General features: G+C 41.2%; 1 pseudogene; it reads right to left on the bottom strand.

Moving 5' to 3' along the window:
- Nucleotides 1-5127: 5127 nt before the first annotated feature.
- LOC101417747 (myelin protein zero-like protein 2 pseudogene) lies at nt 5128-12406 on the bottom strand (annotated as a pseudogene).
- Between the last annotated feature and the right edge of the window lie 7615 nt (nt 12407-20021).

Raw genomic sequence — 20021 nt, 5'->3', positions numbered from 1 at the left:
ACAGTTTAAGAGCCTGAACGTTGGAGCAGCTTATTTTTTGAGAACCTACTATATGCCCCTTCTAGCAACCCAGCAAGGTGGGTACATTTTTTAAAAAATGGTTTTAATTAGAGAAGTTGTGAGTTTACAAAACCAGGCATGCCTAAAATACAAGATCAGTGTGGCTGCTCGGATCCTCATTGTAGAGATCAGAAAAGTCAGGGTCAGAGGAGCCGACCGCTTGCCCCCACCAAGTAACAGAGCCTGGAGTGCGGGCTGCGTTTGACCGCCCGCTGAAAGCCGTGCTCTTCCCACAGCTCTGCAGCGCCGCTCAGAGGGGCCAAGCAGTGACCATTCTCGGCAGTCACCCAGATGGAAGCATCAACAGGAGCCACCACGAGAGCCCGCCTCGAGGCAGTGAGCTGGGAGGGGTGCACTTAGCCACGCGTTTTCACCTCCGCTCACATCTCTGCTGCTGCTTCTGAAGAAAACGTCTTGGGCAGCTTTTAAAACGAAAAAGGCTACGTACTTGCCCCCACTCCCACCACCACCACCAGTGAGAGAAGACATTGTCATCAGGAAGACAGAGAAGAAATCTGTAAGGATGAAATTAGGTCACAGACTGGGAAAGGGAATCTGGAGGGTCCCTGGCTCTTTCCCGCCCCCTGCTGTGAAGCGCTCCACCAGGGGCTGACCAGTGCAATTTACCAAGGTCTGGGCCCTTCACGCAGACGGCACTTCCCCGTCACTCTTTGTCCCAGGAGAATCGAGGCGATGGCATGCAAGCAGAACGTTCTCTTTCCACTTCCACGTTGCTCCCACCTTAAGCTCACGTGCTCAGTATCCGTGTCCCACGGGTATTTCTTGGAAGATTTAGCAACGGCTGGGAGAAAGGTGGAATGGGACCTGTGCATGCTATTCTGTTCAGCCTTGACTTCCTTTTTGTGATTGAAAAGATGAGTAATAATTATTTAAAACTAGTTGTTTAAAAGAAAAAATGAGTTCCCACTTCAAAGCAAAAAATTGAAACAAACTTCTTTGAATCGGGCATCTGCATTCTCCTGAGAGCTCTGGTGTGTTAGAGCCCAAAGGAGGCCCAAAGTCACCAAAACGGTGGGTTTCCTGCATTCTGACGACGACATTTGCCCCAGGAGCCCTCGTAGCATGTAAAATGTTAATATGCCATAAGCTGGAAAAATGAAACATAGCCGCATCTGAGGACAATCAATCAGCCCACCATATCGAAACAGTAAGCCTGCAAGGAGATTTATTGAGGATTATAGTGGGAGCTTAAGCAGCCACAGCTTGAAAGAGCAACACTCGATCCGGCCTCCCACCATCTAACAGAGTGAGAGTGGCGGCGCCTCCTCCCAGCCTCCTGGCCAGGCCACATGCCTGGGGACAGCCCCACACTCTGGCTGGGGGAGTCAGTCTCCTGGTTCCCATGCAGAGAGATTTTGTTATTGGTTTCCCATCCACTCGTGCGGACCAGTCCCTCTGCTCCCTAAATGAAACTTCTACTTAGATTTGCAAGCACAGGATTGCCTTTGTGTTAGATGCTCTTCCCCGATTAAGTGTTTCTTGAACAACTAAATAAGTTTGCAGCCCTGGGCTACCCTTGGGCCTAACTGGTGAAGAGCCTAAATTCTCTGCTAACTGCACATTTATTTATTTATAAAATATAATTATGCACCATCCCACTAACCTGTTAGGTCCATTGTAAGACACTAAACATAGAGGAAAATTATAAAGGTGGGCTTAGAGGAGTGGGTGGTGGGTGGTGACAGCTGAGTGAGCTGAGATCTAAAACCCGCTGTGAAAAATTCAAGTCAAAATGGGGAGTGCCAGACTGGGAAGGAGTTCAGCCTCCCGACACATGCGGAAGAAATATTTGGGGCCTATCTTTGCTCTGGCAGAGAAGCTTAGTGTCTGTCGTGCAGAGAGCCAACTGTGGAGTCAAAGCCGAGCGTCTCCTAATCCACAGGCAATGCACGTTCCACAACTTCACAAATCATTATTTATTTTCCCATGAAAGCCCACATCAGAATTCCGTATGAAAATGTCCTTGTTCTGCAAGCAAGGCAGATGACTTGTAAGGGAGAAGAATCGAAGGTCAGGCAGTTTGGGCACACCATTTGCAAACTGAACATTCCATAGGGGGTTGCAAACTCCTTAGTTGAGCTCTGTCATGGTAGCAAGAAGATGTAGGGGGTAACCCATGTGGCTCAAGCAGTTGAGCATGTGCCTCTCACATGGGAAGTCCCAGGTTCTGTTCCTGGTGCCTCTTAAGGAAAACAGACAATGAGCAGACAACGAGCAAAAGAAAACAAAGAGGAGACAATGAGCCAAAAAAACCAAGCAGACAAGAGCAAAAAACAACGAGCAGACAACGAGCAAACAATGAGCAGACAACAAGCAAAAACAAATGAGCAGGGAGCAGATGTGGCTTAAGCAGTTGAGTGCCCACCTCCTCCATGGGAGGTCCCGGGTTTGGTTCCCAGTGCTTCCTAAAGAAAAAAAAAACAGACAATGAGCAAAAACAATGAGCAGACAACAAGCAAAAACACTAAAAAAAAATTGAATTGTACACTTAAAAAATGTGTGCATTAGAAGTTTTGTGAACTATATGCCAATAAAATTATATATATATAAAAAAAAGATGTACGGAATTGAAGTCCACAGTCAGGGCCTCTTGATCTTAGAAAATGGCTAATTTAAAAAAACAACATTTTATAAGTAATTAAGCTTTCTTGTAATCAAGAATGAAAAATTGTTTTCATTCCCATCTTTACTTTAAATATTTATTCTTATAATCATTGGCCATAGTTATGCATCCAGTCTCTCTTTTTATTCCCTTTGAACTCTTTTTTTTTTTGGCGTGTTTACTTGTTCTGCTTCTCAATCAAAACACTCCCTAACATTTGGGTGGGTTATGGTAATAATCCGTGTTTTCCCAACAGCCAGTTATTTCTAGAAGTCACAGTGTTAAAGTGCTAGAAGTCACAATGTTAAAGCTAGATTCTAAAGTAGTGGTCCCCCCAATTTTTTTTTTCTTTACTAAAGGTTTATTTCCATGAGTGTTGAAGGCATAAAAATAAATTACAATACAGACGTGCTCTTTTGGAAGGAGACACTGAACAGAATATATTATCCCCTTGAGTTTTTAGCCTACACACAAGCTACAAGTTTAGCTGAAAAGACTCCCTGAGTTTTTAACTACTTCATTACACTCATAGAACATCATCCAGGCCATCTGTTTGAAGAAATATCCAGTTATTATATTTTCAAAAGTTGAATTATGAAGGAAAACAAAATATGGATGAAAGGTAATACAGATTTCATACCTAACTTTTAGTTTCAAAACTAGACATTGAAACTTTACTTTTTTAGATGGTAAAGGCAAAATGAGACAAGATGCTGAATGAATTTCAGAATCAAGGTTCATATGGAAGTTACACCTCAAATGCAGATAATCTATTTGAAAATTCCAGTTTGTTTAAAGAAAAAAATCTGCAAGCCAGTCAGTGAAAACTGAAAATATCAGACTGTAACTACTTCTCTTTGGCCTATACTTTTAGATATGTTTGTCCTTTAAGCACACACTATTTTAACTTACATTTGGAAAGACACTGGGAAATGGAACACTTTTTTTAAAGGCATTCTTCTTTCCAGAGCCCACTTATATAAAGTTTGCTTTATCTACCAGTAGTACAAGGTTGAAAAAGGATAATAAAATTGGTTTCATCCAGTAAAAGGAGTTTTGGCATTTCTTTGTCCTATACCAAATCCCTTCTAGCTCTCAGAATTTTGTATAATACTGTACAAAATTATCATCATTTAAGGTTGATCTTTTTCACCAGTCCAGAATCCTTCTATTTAAGAGCTTGATGATCCCAGTCCACAAATGAGTCTAGACTTTCCTGTGTTGTTACAGATATATGAAGGGAGGGGGGCGGGGAACTGGACATAGTAGGCTAAAAAATACAGCTCATGAAAGACCTGCACTGTTGATAATTCACAACACAGACTAAAGATGGCAAGTGACTCATCCTGAGGTGGCATTTGCCACTCTATTAGCACTTAAGAAGCTTTTTCTAGTTATTCTCTGATTTAGATTTATGCTATTATAAAACTTGGATCAATTAACAGAAAGATGAAAAAAAAACTATCATCTGGGATAGTAAAGAAATTAATTCAATAAAGGAAGATGTATCCCATACTTAAGGGAGCCATAAAAATCAAACTGTGGTTTACCAGTTTGAATTTAGAATTTCCTGTTAATCAATCAAAAACACCTGGGAGACTTAGCTCACCTTTTAATTGTGAGTATGAGAAGGACAGAGAGTAAACACATTAACTTTATTTACTTATTTTTATTTATTTATTTCTCTCCCTTTCCCCCCTCCCACCTCAGTTGTCTGTTCTCTGTGTCCATTCGCTGCATGTTGTTCTTCTGTGTCCGCTTCTACTGTTGTCAGCGGCACCGGGAATCTGTGTTTCTTTTTGTTGCGTCATCTTGCTGTGTCGACTCTCCGTGTGTGCGGCGCCATTCCTGGGCAGGCTGCACTTTCTTTCGCGCTGGGCGGCTCTCTTACAGGGCGCACTCCTTGCACGTGGGGCTCCCCTATGCAGGGGGCATCCCTGCATGGCAGGGCACTCTTGCGTGCATCAGCACTGCACATAGGCGAGCTCCACACGGGTCAAGGAAGCCTGGGGTTTGAACCGGGGACCTCCCATGTGGTAGGCGGTCGCCCTATCCACGGGGCCAAGTCAGCTTCCCAACACATTAAAACTTAGAAGCAAGAGTGCTGCTTCTAAAGAAACTAATATGCTAAAGGAAATGTCATGACAAACAAGTTGGCTTTTATCCTATCTGATGCCAGTATATAGGTATACATCATAATCCACAAGGAGTGATTAAGGGCAAAAATGTTCATGAGCATTTGAAAAATATTTGTACTCTGAAATTAAATAAAATATTTTAGGGCAGTGTTTGAGTCAGGTGCTATCTGCCCAAGAGGGACCTGATGCTGGCTTCTGAGGGAAGTTGCTCATCTGGGTGGATATGTACTGGAGAGCTCTTTGGAAGACAGGTCACAACTGGAAAGCCAAAGAAAAGCTTCAGTTAGCTTCAGCTTACCTAGGGTTCTTGTTCTTAGAAATCTTCAGCCTCCATCTGACATATTAGTCAGTGTCTTCTAAATAAACAGACCTTTTTTGCTTGGTTGAGCTTTTCCCCTTCTTTTGCTTTTATTACCACCACTTTATGAACTCTCTCCGCCCATCGCTTTTTCCGGAAATGCTGGACGAGGACCACCACAATGATTATTATAACCATCAGTGCGGAGGCGGAGCCAATGGCCAGAGCCAGGAAGCTGATCTCAGAGAAAGGTGCAGCGTGCACGACGCTCAGCCAGATCTCCCCTATCAGCCCGTCAGCACCAGATGGGTTCTTCACGTGGCAGGTGTCTGTCCCATTGCCATCAAGCTACAGCTTCCAGAGGATGGTGGAGACATCGTCCCGCTCAGGGTTCCTGTTCCAGAGGTCCTTGAACCTCCCACTCATGGTCTTGAAAGGCTCCACGTGGGAGTAGTACCCGAACTGCTCTTGAGGACGGAAATCCCAGGTCACGGTTAGAGCATTCCCCACAGGGACAAAGCTGGAGAAAGTGCATTTATTTTATTTTTGTCTTTATTTTTTTTTTTACTGTTACATTCAAAAAATATGAGGTCCCCATATACCCCCCACCCCCCCTCACCCCACTCCTCCCCCCATAACAACAATCTCCTCCATCATCATGAGACACTCACTGCACTTGGTGAACACATCTCTGAGCACCGCTGCACCTCATGGTCAATGGTCCACACTATAGCCCACAGTCTCCCACAGTCCACCCAGTGGGCCATGGGATGACATACAATGTCAGGTAACTGTCCCTGCAGCACCACCCAGGACAACTCCAACTCCCAAAATGCCCCCACATCACATCTCTTTCTCCCACTCCCTACCCCCAGCAGCCACCATGGCCACTTTCTCCACACCAATGCCACATTTTCCTCAATTATGAATCACAATAGTTCATGAATAGAATATCAGTAAGTCCACTCCAACCCATACTCTATTCCTCCATTCTGTGGACCTTAGAATGGTTGTGTCCACTCCACATCTATATCAAGAGGGGGCTTAGATTCCACATGGATGCTGGATGCAATTCTCCTGCTTTCAGTTGTAGGCACTCTTGGCTCCCTGGTGTGGTGGTTGACCTTCTTCACCTCCATCTTAGCTGAGTGGGGTAAGTCCAATAAATCAGAGTGTAGGAGTTGCAAGTCTGTTGAGGCTCAGGGCCTGGCTATTACATGGTCAGTCCAGAGATTCAGGTCCCCTGGGTGTACACTAAATCCCAGCACCAACTACAGATCTGGTAAAAGTAACAGGAGAGGCTTGTGGACAAAGATCACATCTGAGTCCAGCTCCATCACACAGAAACCCAAACTCCAAAGTAGGGTCAACTGACATGGCACTGAACTCCATCTGCCATGACCATAGAACCTGTGGGTCTCTGTTGCCCTCAGAAGAACCAATACCTGAGGTTGCATCTACTTTTTCTGTCTCTGGGACTTTGCTGAGGTGTGCATAAGGGTGATCCCTCTGATAACCTCCTGGCTCTTTTTGGAGACTCATAGCCATACAAACTCATTTGTCCTTTCCATTTCCCCCTTTTGTTCAGGTCAAAAGCATTTTTAATTCCTGGCATATGTAGACTGAGATATTCTGCTGGTCTGAATTGACCCTTTTATTCAAGGTCATTTTCTAGTTATATCATCAGCTGGTACTTGATAGTAATCCCTCGGCGCCAGGGAGGCTCATCCCCAGTAGTCATGTCCCACGTTGGGTGGGGGAAGGCAACACATTTACATGCTGAGTTAGGCTTCAAGACTGGCCACATTTCAGCAACACGGAGGCTCTCAGGAGGTAACTCTTAGGCACCCTGCAGCTCTAGGCTTTGTTCTTATTTCAGGTGCACAGGCTCACAAGCATAGTCATTAGTATCAAGGGCTCATTGTTGGACCTTCCTTCTTTTTTGGTCTTTGCCGTTGCACTTGGGAGATTGTTGCTGTTCCTTTAGGGACTGTGATAGAGCTCCCCCTGGCTAAGAACTCAGCACTCCCTCTGCTGTTGTTTTTAATTGTAACCACTATGAAAATATCCAAACATTTTCATGTACTCTGGATATATGCCCTGGAGAACTCCCTGCCAACCATGTGTCCCCTGTCAATAACATCTCACACCAGCATTCCTCCCCTGCCATTGCTGAACCTCTCTGTGTGATCCAAAACTTTTCCAGAAATGAAGCCCAATATATTGCCAGGTTCCATCAATAGTAAAATGGGATATAGTGATGAGTTTAAAGGTTAGATATAGAATCCATATTAATTTAGAAAAATTAAGGTAAAAATAAATTGGGGTATCAAAAAATTTAAAAATGCAAAAGCTTTGATTTTGATGTTTTGCTTCCATCGCTGCGGTAAGTGTTGCCCTGTCTGCATTCTAAACGAACGTCGGTTCCTTTAACAGCCTCAGCACTCGGTGCTACTGGCCAGAGGACTGTGAGCGCCTCGCCGAGGAGAAGCGGCACAGCACGCGTGACGCCCTGGCCATACAGGAGGGAAAGCCAGCCCTGGCCGCCCCCCCCACCCGCCCCGCCCCCGAGATCAGACCGGGCAGACCGAGGGCTCCAGCGCCCTGCCAGGGCCACGCCGGAGGAGCGCGCGCCGCCTTTTCCCGGAGAGCGGAGGTGCCGCGGCCCCTCACCTGTAGGATGCCCGGCGCCCGCGCGGGTGACTCATCGCCGCCCCGGCCCTGGGCTTCGCTGGAATGAAAGGGGGGGCCTGGCCTCCCACCGCCCTCCTTCCTTTCCTGCTCACGCCCTCGGCACCGCCAGCGCGTCTGCACAGAGGCCCCGGAGCGCGCGCTCCTCCTGGGATCACCCGGCTGCGCTCTGGCCTCTCCCCCCAGTTTTTATTGCATCCTTCTTGTGCCAGTATAAAGAAAAGAACCTGGAGTCTCAAATGAGTGCATATTTATTTATTTACTTATAAACTACAAGAATGCACTATTGACTTAATATATTGGGTACATGATGAGAGACCAAGAAAATTTTAAAGGAGGGGAAAAAAAAAAAAACTAATTGGAAGTTCTCAATTTTCTACCCACATACCATTAAAGTGTTTCAGACATTCCCATTTTTAGAAAACGGATCTAGAGAAGAGGAAAAAGGATCTGAAAACATTTGTGTTTGAAAGAAGAGGGTTTTTCAAGCATGTTTGCTTAAAAAGAAACTAGAAATCACAACCGCTCCCTGAGAAGCCAGCTTCAGTGTTTCTATCCTAAAATATTACTTAACCCTGCAGTGCGGCTGCAAGTTTATTTCCTGTGGCAGAAAAGACTGCCTTGGTTTTGTCCATCAGCGGCTTCTCTACAGGTTGAGGTTTGGAGCACCGACTTAGCAGCAGATTAACAGCAGTAGCCTGGTGCTGTTTCTAAGGAGATTCTGCTTTCACTTAAATGAACAGGGCACCATCCCTTCCTTCTCCCCGATTTGTCTCTGCCTAATTGAACTTCCGTGGGCTTTCCTCCAGCACGGCTCTGTTTCTCCGACTGATAAATGGTCTTTCACTTTCTCGTTTTAGAGCCAAGCTGACTCCTGGAATGAAACACTATTCATCTTTACCAAGCCCTTCACGCCAGGCTACACCAGGCGATCCGTGTGCAGCCACAGCAAGTTGGCAGAGTTCAGGAGTTGTTTACTGAAACATCAGACACACAGATGTGGCTGTCTTTGAGCTTCCGTGCTGGTGTCCTTTGCTGTACGAAAGATTTTTAATTTTAATGTTCATTTTATCTCTTTTATCTTTCATGGCTCGGGCTTTGGGTGTCATAGCTACAAATCAACCCCAAATCCAAAGCCAGGAAGATTCCCCCTGGATTTTCTTCTGAGTTTTATGGTTTTAACTCTTATATGTGGGTCACGGACTCCTTTGGGGTAGTTTTTGTATATGGTGTGAGGCAGGGGTCCACCTTCATTCTTTTGAATGTGGATACCTAGTTTCCCCACCCATTTCTTGAAGAGACTCTTCTTTCCTCATTGGGTGGACTTGGCACCATTGTCAAAAATCAGTTGGTCATAGATGTGCAAGTTCATTTCTGGATTCTCAGTTCTATTCTGTTGGTTTCTATGTCTATCTTTATGACAGTATCACAGTTTTGTTTGCTGTGGGTTTGAAGTAAATTTTGAAATCAGGAGGTGTGCATCCTCCAACTTTGTTCTTTTTTTATGTTGATTTGGATGTTTGGGTCCCTGGAAGACTCCAGATGAATTCGAGGATGGGTTTTTCCAGCATCAGAAATACAGATATGAAATGGCTTTTCTGACAACAACATTGTCTTCACCAGAGTCACTGGGGACCTTTGCTTGAAGTTTTAAGAAAAAGAAGTTGAGCATTATTCTAGCTAAAGTCCAGGAATTTAAATGATAACCAAGTGAACCCATCAGGTAAATATTTTTCCACCTACAGGATGAGATTAAACTTGACATGAAATGGTATATACACCTATCTATGTGTATATAATATATGAAACCAGAAATATGTATTTAATGCATCTCTCAAAACTTATACAGTTCCATCACCAGAGTAATCAAAGCTTAAAGAGCCAAAAATTCCATAGATAATTAAAAACTCAGATTCAGATTAGTAGGAGCCATGTCCATAAGTGGGGAAGTGAATTAATATTAGCATTTTTGAAAAAAAAGAGAAATTTTAATAAGACTAAAATGTGAAATGTCCTGTTTACATTTTCTGCTTTGTGTTTTCCTTTTTTAAAAAAATTACATAATTTTAGAGGGATAAGCAATCTTAGCCATCAACCAACATTTTACAAATGAGGTCCAGTTAGGAAAAATAATTCTTTTAAGGATATATGCTAGTTAGTGATAAAGTAATTACAATAGGATCCAGGCACTTGATCCCACACCAGTGTTCCCAGATTTCTAAAGTGCTATGACAGTTCACACCCCAAAAGATGTATTTTCTTAAGTGCTCAGCCCCCATCCAAAAGCAAAACTTTTATGACTATTAGCTATAATATAATGCAGGCAAAGCAAGTCAACATAAGACATAGCTTTGCTAAATTTATCAGCATTTTTGAGGTTTACAGAAAATCCTGCACATTTCAATGTCTCACACATACTGCCAATAAATGCACAGTTTAATTTGCTCATTCACTCAACCAATATTCATTTTTCCTATCCAATGAAAAAAGGCTTTGTAATAGTCTCTATGAGGGTATTCAAAAGGGAATATGGCAAGGTCTGTAATACAACTTCAATATAAATCAATTAGCAGTCCACATTGCTAAAGGCCCTATTTCATAGCATACTGATTAATGTCTTCCTTTATTTTATGAATACTTGAGTTTAAGTAATTCAAATAATGTGATTTATAATGAAAAGTGACCCTAGACCTTCCCACCCTAGACTTCCTGTTCCCACTCCTCAGCAGTTCCTTGGTACCTTTCAGAATTGTCCCTGCAGACACACATCCATAGATCTCTTTTTTATATAAAAATAGGGGCTGACAAATTATTATTAGATACTTACATTACGTATGTAGATCATTCTATACCTTGCATTTTACGCTTGGCAATATACCTTGACAATCTTTTTATACCAACATACATAGCTCTATGAATTTCCTTTAAACTATATAGTACTGAATTGAGATGATATGCAATAAATTTTTAACCAACCCTCTATTGTGGATATTAAAGTTATTTCTAGGTTTTGCTCTTCCCTCACAGTCCAGCAATACTTATACCTTTCCATACATCTTTATGTGCCTTTTTCAGCCTATTTGTAGAATAAATTCTTAGAACTAAAATTGTTGGATCAAAAGGTATTTTAATTTCCTAATTTTGTTAGGTATCATCAGATAACATTCTAAAATAATAATGCACAAACACATCTAAGGATGCTATGCTAATTTGCACTCCCTTCAGTGTACGAGAGTGTTTATTTCCCACACCTTTGCCAACACCTAACTTTGTCAACATTACATAAAAAACAGTGTCTTGGTTTAATTTGTATTTCCTAATTTTCAGTAAGTTTAAACACATCTTCATGTTAATAATCTGTTTGTATTGATTTTTATGCTCTCTGTCCATTTTTTATTATTTATTTCTAAAAATCTCTTAAAATGTCCTTTAAAGTAATCTGTCTAGTGTGTTGCAAATATCTTTCTCGATTTTTCATCTGTACTGGGTATATTTTGCTATTCTGAGGTTTAATATATATATGTATATACATACTTATATGCACACATATACAGTCAGATATTAAATGATTTTCCATATGGCTTCTGAGGTTTGAGTTTTACTTTGAAAGGGCTTTCTTCACTCCAACATTATAAAACTAATTCTCCCATATTTTCTTCTAGCAATTTTGTGCTTTCATTTTTTAAATTTTAAATGTTTGTTTCAGACTTCCATCTCAAGTTAGACTATGAAAGTATATGAAAGACCTTTGTTCCCATGATAACAACAAAAACACAGACAAAGTAAAAATCATGCCTTCCCAAGGGGATGACAAATCTCAGCAGACAAAGGAAGACTTAATGAATTATTAGGTTAATGCAAAAGGAATTGCAGTTTCGGACCGTGAATTTTAAATCATTATAACTAGGTTCAAACATATCTTTATTAATTGAAATAGGGCTCATTACAATCAAGACATTTTGCCAATGAGGAATAAGTTTACGTATTCCTGTAGCATAAAAATCCCCTTCAGGATTCAACGAACTCTTGGAAAGCATTTTCTGCATCCTTCTGGTTGTGGAAGCGTTTTCCCTGCAAAAAGTGGTCGCGATGCTTAAAGAAGTGGTAGTCAGTTGGCAAGAGGTCAGGTGGATGAGGCTGATGAGGCAAAACTTTGTAGCCCAATTTGTTCAACTTCTGAAGTGTTGGTTGTGCAATATGTGGTCGGGCGTTGTCGTGGAGAAGAACTGGGCCCTTTCTGTTGACCAATGCTGGCTGCAGGCGTTGCAGTTTTTGGTGAATCTCATCAATTTGCTGAGTGTATTTCTCAGATGTGATGGTTTCGCCATTCAGAAAACTGTAGTGGATAAAAATGGCAGCAAACCACCAAACAGTGACCATGGCCTTTTTTTGGTGCAAGGTTGGCTTTGGGAAGTGCTTTGGAGCTTCTTCTCAGTCCAATCACTGAGCTGTTTTTTGTTGTTGCATAGAATAAGAGAAGAAGACACTTCAAAACTATTTCTTTTGATTTTCAGTCAGCTCATGAGGCACCCACTTACTGAGCTTTTTCACCTTTCCAATTTGCTTCAAATGCCATACAACTGTGGAATGGTCCATGTTGAGTTCTTTGGCAACTTCTTGTATAGTTTAAGGGGATCAGCTTCGATGATTGCTTTCAAATGGTTGTTGTCAAAGATGGATGGCCACTATGCTCCTCATCTTCAAGACTGTCATCTCCTTGCAAAACTTCTTGAACCACCACTGCATTGTAAGTTCATCAGCAGTTCCTGGGTCAAATGTGATGTTGATGTTGCAAGTTGTCTTCACGGCTTTACAACCCATTTTGAACTCAAATGAGAAAATTGCTTGAATTTGCTTTTTGATTAATATCATTTCCATAGTCTAATGTAAATATAAAATAAACAGCAAGTAATAAGTCATTAGCAAAAAAACATAAAGCAATAAATGCACGTTAAAATTATGTATAAAATAATCACCTTTATTTAAGAATGTGTGTCATAATCAAAACGACAAATTTCAACAATGTAAAACTGCAATTACTTTTGCACCAACCTAATATATTCCAGAGAGAAACAAGTCCTTTGTGGGTGGGAAAAAAGCCAGGTCAGCTTCCATACCTAGGGAAAAGTGTCTGGTCTGGGCATGCCAGTACTGTCCTAGAGAGAAAGACTTTGCAGGGAGGACATGAATCGGCTGAACTTTAAATATTAGTGCAGGCTGATGGGTGGATTGGAATCTAGAGTGTCCCAGTTGCAAAACTCAATTGCTTGACCTGAGAACTCTCACACCCCCACTTCTATCTTCAAACTTTGACACAAAAGTGGCAGCAAAGAAGGGGCTACAATGCAGAGCAAAAGCATTCCTGCAGTGATTAAATTTCAGGACCCCACTATGTTGAATCTACAGTTATAAAAAAATATATCGAAAAGCAAAGCCCAATCCCCCATCACCTCAAATTTGAAAATATAAAAAACAATGGCAGCACAGTGAGCACTTGGGAGTTGGTGTAAGCCAAGGTAAACTCAATCTAATTAGAGCTTCATCCCAGACCCAGCTTGATTTGACTCCAGAAGAACTCGGTCAGCCCTTCACTGTAACTGTCAGACAGAGGAAAAGGCCTCACATTCTCAAGAAAATAAAACTAAATAAATGAAAATTATTAAACTTCAATCTTCATTGTTCTTTCATTCACATATCTGATATATAATAAAGAATTATGAGACATGGAAAGAAAGAGGAAACAATGACCAATAACCAAGAGAAAACATAATTAATAGAAGCAGACCCACAGATATACCTAGTTATTAGAATTGGCTGACAAGGATTTTAAAACAATTGTTGTAAATGTTTTGAAGAATTTATAGAAAAAGATGTGTATAATGAGTAAGAGTTGGGGTCTTCTGGGGGGGAAGGGAACTATAAAAAAGGAGAAAAAGGGAAATTCTAGAACTATAAAAATGCAATGTTGAAATAAATTCACTGGGTGACATTAACAACAGTTTGAATCTTCAAAAGAAAGCATTAGTGAATTTAAAGACAAAGTGAACAGAGATTATCCACCAGAGTCAGAGAGTGAAAGAAAGGATATTATAAAAAAGCAATGGTTAGGGAGTGGGTGTAGTTCAGTGGTTAAGCACCTCCTTCCCATGTACAAGGAAGTTCCCCTGGTATCTTCTTAAAAAAAAAAAAAGCAATGGAGTATCAGTGACCTCCCATAGGAGATAATATTAAGTGTTCTAACATATATAATTGGAGTCTCAGAGGAGAGGAGAAAGAAAATGATATAGGAAAAGATTTGAAGAAATAATGGCTAATCATTTTCCATATTTAATGACAAATATCAGTCCACACATCCAAAGATCTAAAAACAAGAAAAGAAAAAAAATCTAGGGATATAGGGATAAGCTATTTAAATTGCCAAAAAAAATAAATATAAAGAGAAAATCTTAAAAGCAACCAGAGAAAAAAAGACATGTTACACACAGGGGAATAGCTGTAATGTGGACTGACTTCTCATCAGAAACAATGCAAGCCAGACAGAATGAAATGATAACTTTTAAGTGTTGAAAGAAAATAACCCATCCAACCTAGAATTCTATATATAGTGAAACTGTCTTTCATAGGCAGCAGTTGAGTACACCAGATATAAAAGAAACAAAGTCACAAATGTCACAATCATAACTCTGGGATGACAGATTTCCAATTCTGAGGTCACAAAAGATGCCTGGTCCCCAGATCCCTGATGGACTCTTAAATGTTGTCCTGTGTCCCAAATGATAAGAAGCCATTGTTCCTTTTTCTCATTGGTAGTGGCTGTGAAATTCTGATATATTTTCCAGATTCCTCTATTTTCTTTTCTTTCATTTCTTCTCCTCTACTTTCTTCTCCTTTCCTCTCTTCTCCTCTCCTCCTCTTTCTCTCTCTTTCTTTCTCTCTCTCTTTCTCTCTTTATTTCTTTCTCTCTCTCTCTTTCTTTCTCTTTCTCTTTCTCTCTCTTTCTCTCTCTCTTTCTCTCTTTCTTTCTTTCTTTCTCTGTCTCTCTTTCTCTCTTTCTTTCTCTCTTTCTTTCCTTTTTTAAAGGCCATCTGGAAAGTAAGAGAAGGACTCTGTTCCTTGAAACCTGAAAGAGCCAAATTGATATAATTCCTTGAGATAAGATAATTTCTCCTCTGAGTTATCTGGTACATTTCACGAACATTTAATATTAACGCCCAGAGAAGAAACCAGCATAGCAGAGGAAAAGAGCACTGGACTGCTTCCAGAGTCACAGATCTCTGGGCAACTGCTTCCTCATGGCAAATGAGGACTAAATATCTTTCAGTTAAAATTACGTAACTTTTCACAATCTCTTTTCAGAAAGAGTGTGAATAGGGAATGAGATAACTACCCATTTGTTTATTGAAAAAAGAGAGAGAGAGAGAACAGAGTATGGACTTTCATGAGTCAGCTCAAAATTTGAATGTAAAATATAGACAGGTGTCCTGGTGGAAAGTCTACATATAGATATACAGAGAGGAACAATTGTGGATTTCTCACTAGTTTTTGCATTCTAAACCAAAATAATTATATGAGTCTCTTATTAATTACCATAATTACAATAAACTAGCCCCATAATAGTTATTTAACAATGCATTGTATCTATAGTTTATATTTAACAAATAGCAGTTTAGATGTTTCCAGAAACACTTATTCAAGGAAAAGGTATCCACCAGCTACTCTGCAGTGGTGGTATGTCACCAATTAGATTTAGGGCAGTAGATTATTAAAATTTGGTTTTGACTCCATCTTCGCCAAGAACTGGTTCAAAATGGACAGCCTCCTCTTGCTTCTTAAACCTTCAGTTGACTTGGCAGGGCTTTGTAGCAACTTAATAAGGGAAGTAGCAGGATTAATAAAATTTGATATTCACAAACTACCATTAGTTTCTCAAGTGAATCGAAGATTTAGCTCAGAGTTCTTCTAAAATGTCTAACTTGCTAATGTTGTGGAGCTTCCTGAAGGGTATCTTGTTAATTGAGCATGATCACTTTAGGTATCAGGAGGGTTTTGGCAACAAATAACAGAAACATTGACTCAAATGGCTTAAACCTAAGGACATTTGTCATCCCACATAACTACAAGTCCCACATCGTGGGAGCTCTGGGCATGCTGTCCTCAGAGATTGGGATCTTCTGCTTTGAGTCTCTCTTGACTTTCCCTTCTCTGCATCACTTTTGTTCTCAGGTTGGCACTTCTCTAGGTTGCCAGGTGAATAAATCCATTCCAGGCATTACATGCCAGATATAGCAATGTCCAAAATAGCTTTTTTCACTTGCCTGTGCCTAAACCAATCACCAAAAAGAAGAACTGGATGTATTTAGACAAACCAGAATCTTCCATCTAGAGTAAGGGATGGCCCAGGCTCTCCTAACAGATTTGGTTGTAAAAACTGGACTCTGTTAGGAAGGAGGAAGGAAAATGGATGTTAGGCAACTTATGGCGATCTGCCTGCCATATATAACCAACATTCCAGCTTGTTGTGTTTTTTTTATACTTTTAATTTAGTTTTTTGCATGTTGTTTTCTAAGCCCATAAGGTAGGGGTTCTTAACAAGGAGTCTGTGAGCTTGAATTGAAATTCAAAAGAACATTATTCTTGTGGGAATATGGTGGTGCAGGTGTGATATATTTATTAAATAATACACAGTATAGTAGTGTGGACTTAGTAGGGGTCCATGGTTTTCACCTGACTGGCAGAGGGGTCTGTGGAACAAAGAAGGTTAAGAACCTTTGCTATAAGGTGTAGAGATACATATCTTCATCGACAATATTTTAGACTAAAATTTTCTCATAACTAAACTTTAAAGACTTGTGAACAATGGGAACCAAAAATAAATTATCCACATTCCATTGCCAAAGCAGATAAATTCATAATCCTCACCACTACCAATTACTTGCATTTACATCTATCCTTGTTACCAGAGTTTTTCCTACAAGAAGATGAGAAACAAGTGAGTTCCATTAGGTATGGAGTTTATTGTCCTGCCTAAGTGGGTTGTGCTCAGAAAGGTTGGAGACTCTGATTTGGATGGGAATTGCCTGTGCTTTTCTTCTCTCTTGACCTTGATGATGACAGCAGATAATGTCTCTCTCTTAGTATCCTACATGCTCACCTCAGTCTTAGGGCAGTGGAGACCAGAGTCTCCATATATGCCTCTTCTATCAGAAATGGCATCCTCAAGTTCACTTTATTCAGCAAGGCTTCTTGCACTTTTAAAATATATATAAAGTAAAAGGATCAAGGCTTAGGAACTGAAAACACAGCTCTTCTGGCTAGAGTAATTCCAAGCTAATTACTGCTATCGTTAGGCATTAACTTAAAATATTGGGGAAGCCAACGTGGCTCAACTGATAGAGCATCTGCCTACCATATGGAGGGTCCAGGGTTCGATACCCAGGGCCTCCTGGCCTGTGTGGTGAGCTGGCCCACACGCAGTGCTGCTGTGTGCAAGGAGTGCCTTGCCATGCAGGGGCGCCCCCATATAGGAGTGCACCCCCTGCAAGGAGAGCTGCCCCACGTGAAAAAAGCACAGCCTACCCAGAAGTGGTGCCTCACACACAGAGAGCTGATGCAGCAAGATGATGCAGTTTCCCGGTGCCACCTGACAATGCAAGCAGATGCAGAAGAACACACAGCAAATGGACACAGAGAGCAGACAATGGGAGGGAAGGAGAGAGAAATAAATAAAAGAAATCTTTTTAAAAAACAACTTAAAATATTGGCAATTAAACTGTACATGGTTGTCATGTCTTCCTTAGAGCGCTCCATCTTCTTCTTACTGGATCTCTCTGACCCCTTCAATTCATCTTGCACCCTGTTTCAGAGGGATCTTTCAAAAATGTAAATCTGAGCATGGCACTTTCCTGCCTATAATCCTTTATTCTACAATAAAGAGGCACGTGTGCCCATACATGCCCTGGCTCCTGCCCAGCTTCCCAACCTCATCTCTTGCTCCAATCCCCAGCAAAATTCCACTGGACGCTGCAGTGTCACGACACTGTTCTTGCTCTGTCTTAAACATACATGTGCATCCTGGTTTCCAACCTTTGTTCACACTGCATACTCAGTCTGGAATGTTCTTTCTCCCTAATTCATCTGTTAAATTCCCATTTTTCCTTCAAAATTCTATCTAAACATGGCATTCTCTTTTAAAATCTGCCTTTCCTAGGAAAAGTTAATTGCCTATCTTAGATTCAGCATTCATGATAGTTAATAGTGTGGGCTTCAAATTCAGGTTCTACCACTTACTGACTCTGTGGTTTTGTCAAGAACTATGCAGGGCTTGAGATTTTACCCAAGCTAGCAAATTAGCCTGTTGCTGTTTCATAGATGCCAGGAGAAGATATGAGCCTCCTGTGTCAGAGACAAAGGAATTTACAACCTAGGACAAAGCAGTAGAGAGAACATCATGCTTGCTTTTGTTGGCTCCCCAACCCCCTGCAAGTCCCACAGTGTGACAAGGGCCCATCATTTGCACCTGCACATGGGGGAGGGGGGCTGCATTACAGGAGAGGAGCACTGAGCTTGGAGGAATCACCACTTTTATCATAAATAGAAGCAAGCCTGCTCTTTGTCTGGAGATGTTACCTTAAACCTTGTAGCAGTTTGATATGGTTATGAATTCCAAACATAGATACTGGATTATGTTTGTAATCTGGTCTATACCTGGGCATGATTGCGTTATGATTAGGGCTTTGATTGGGTCACGTCATTAGGGCATTGAATCCCTGCCCCATGGTGGGTGGACACTCACAGATAAAAGTCATGGCAAAGGACAGAGTTGAGGGTTCTTAATGTTGGAGTTTTGATGTTGGAGTTTGATGCCTAAGCCTTAAGCTGGAGCCCTGGGAAGTAAGCTCACAGAGGAAAGAGAAGCCAGCCCCAGGAAGAGAGGACTGTGAGCCCAGGAAGAAGCAAGCCCTAGGAAGAAAGGAACCTTGAACCCAGAGAGAAGCAAGACCTGGAAGGAAGGAACCCAGGAAGCCTGAACCCTTCCAGACTTCAGCAGCCATCTTGCTCCAACACGTGGAAATAGACTTTGGTGAGGGAAGTAACTTATACTTTATGGCGTGGTATCTGTAAGCACCTACCCCAAATAAATACCCTTTATAAAAACCAACCAATTTCTGGTATTTTGCATCAGCACCCCTTTGGCTGACTAATACAACCCTCAAGATTTCTTGCTGCAGACACAACCTGAGAAACATCCCAGGTAAGGGGCGGTCAGGGCCTTGTGTTCTTGGCGTACCCAACAAGAACATCTTGGGTAGGTTACCTCTCCCAAGAGCTTATGCCACATTATTTAACCTCTCAGTATCTCACTTCCTGGTCTGAGTTTGGCTAATAATAGGACCTGCCTCATAGAGATGCTGTAGAGGATAAATGAGTTAATACATGGTCAGCTCTTAGGCCAGCTCCCAGCCCAAGATAATTGACTGGTAGGTGCTAGTTAACATTATTAATCCTTCAATCTGCCCACTTTGGACTATCCATATAGCTCATCTCAAGGTAAGTATTTGTTGACACATTTTCCTTCCTGCTGGCCTAAAAGCTTCCAACTCATCGTTGGATTCCAGATGCCTAGTACATGCAGGCAATTATTATATTTGTTGAATGAAGAAATAAATGAATAGTCTTCCTGTAGATCAAATAGCATGATCTAAATTGAATCTCCTTTCTATGCTTTTGATCAAAGTTAATGACTCCAAGCCTTTTAGTCCTTTGGAAAAATTAGTAATTCAATTTTATATAGTGTTCTTTTCACAGAATAATGTGGAGTAGTGATTGTACAAAGAGATTAAGCAGTTGCTCCAACTGAGGAAAATCATCTATTCTCATCTGTTTCCATTTCTGTGAAATGGGAATGATAATCATGTTTATGTAATAGTGTTTTGGGGAGGATTAGTGAGTTAATGTGTGTAAAATGCTTGCAACAGCCCTTAGCATGTATTATATCTACGTTAGCTATTTACTCCTCATGAGATTTCATATCCTATGATACTCATTGAGTTATGGAAAGACTTGCCAGAAGTACTTGAGTCACTTGTGATGCAAAAGAGAAAAGACAAATTTAGTTTCCACTGTTACTGCTTTAATTCAGAAAACCATGTATCTTGGGACAGGGGTCAGATAGATTACCGTTCCACCAATCCTGCTCAGAAAATAATCCAGT

The sequence above is a fragment of the Dasypus novemcinctus genome, chromosome 20 (assembly GCF_030445035.2).
Source record: "Dasypus novemcinctus isolate mDasNov1 chromosome 20, mDasNov1.1.hap2, whole genome shotgun sequence".
Taxonomy (NCBI): domain Eukaryota; kingdom Metazoa; phylum Chordata; class Mammalia; order Cingulata; family Dasypodidae; genus Dasypus; species Dasypus novemcinctus.
The sequence above is the reverse complement of the archived record's forward strand: the minus strand, read 5'-3'. Positions and strand labels throughout refer to the sequence as shown.